General features: G+C 57.8%; 1 protein-coding gene across 2 annotated transcripts in view; it reads left to right on the top strand.

The window, feature by feature from the left end:
- LIMS2 (LIM zinc finger domain containing 2) overlaps positions 1–888 on the top strand; it is a 58,367-nt gene that overhangs the window by 45,797 nt on the left and 11,682 nt on the right. The gene's annotated exons all lie outside the window — the stretch shown is intronic.

The raw sequence follows: 888 nt of genomic DNA on the forward strand, positions 1-888 counted from the left end.
TGGGGTCCCCTGCCGGGTGTGGGCCTGAGCCGCAGCTCACGCTGGGACCCCTACTCCGGTGCTCTGCTGGAAAAGTCCGGAAGAGGCTGGACGTGCTCAGGAAAGTAAAGTATCACTGTGACGAAAGGAGTGCGGGGGCCCTACGCACACCCTCCAGCCCAGGTCGACGCTCTGAAGCCCACGGGGCAGAACTTCAGAGTCTGCGTGGGGCAGGCCCACCGTAGGGCCACCAGAACCACAGTCCACACTGCTGCCTTTGCCTCCGCTTTGCCATTCTTGGGTCAGAGGGAAGAAAAGTTCTGGGGAGGGAGTTGTGTTAACCAAACAGAATAACCTTCAGTTATTAAAGTACAGTTATGTTTATGATCAGTATAATCAAGTACAAGAAAGGACCGGTGAGGGCGATCAGACCACCCTATAAGCAAAACAGCTCAAAGCTTGGCCTGCCGGGACTGATGGAAGCCTCTTGGGAAGGAGGGGGGGCTCTGCCCCTGCTGGGTCTGGGTTAGTAGCAGACGGGTTCACAGGCCGGGCCTTGCCCTCCCCGCCACCCAGCGGCGACAAAGCTCAGCTCCCCGTGACCGTCCACCCATAGCACGTGTTCCACGGGGACTCGGGAAGGACTGGGCAGCTGCCAAGAAGCCCTGGGGATTGTCAAGCACATGCAGGGCTGTGTGTGGGTTCCTGGCGGGAGGGATGGAGAGCTGATGTGCCTCACAGGCCCCGCCCGTGTTGCTGGCTGTCACCTGGTGACCACCCTGAAATGTGCTTACAGTGTTGGGTTCTAATTTATAGCTTGTGTCCCCTAAATGCAGAGTCCTTTGGCAAAGGTGCCACAAAGGGACCTCAAAGCACCTTGCACTTGAGAGAAAACCTTTAGACTCTCCG

The sequence above is a fragment of the Neophocaena asiaeorientalis genome, unplaced genomic scaffold, assembly GCF_003031525.2.
Source record: "Neophocaena asiaeorientalis asiaeorientalis breed wild unplaced genomic scaffold, Neophocaena_asiaeorientalis_V1.1 scaffold98, whole genome shotgun sequence".
Taxonomy (NCBI): domain Eukaryota; kingdom Metazoa; phylum Chordata; class Mammalia; order Artiodactyla; family Phocoenidae; genus Neophocaena; species Neophocaena asiaeorientalis.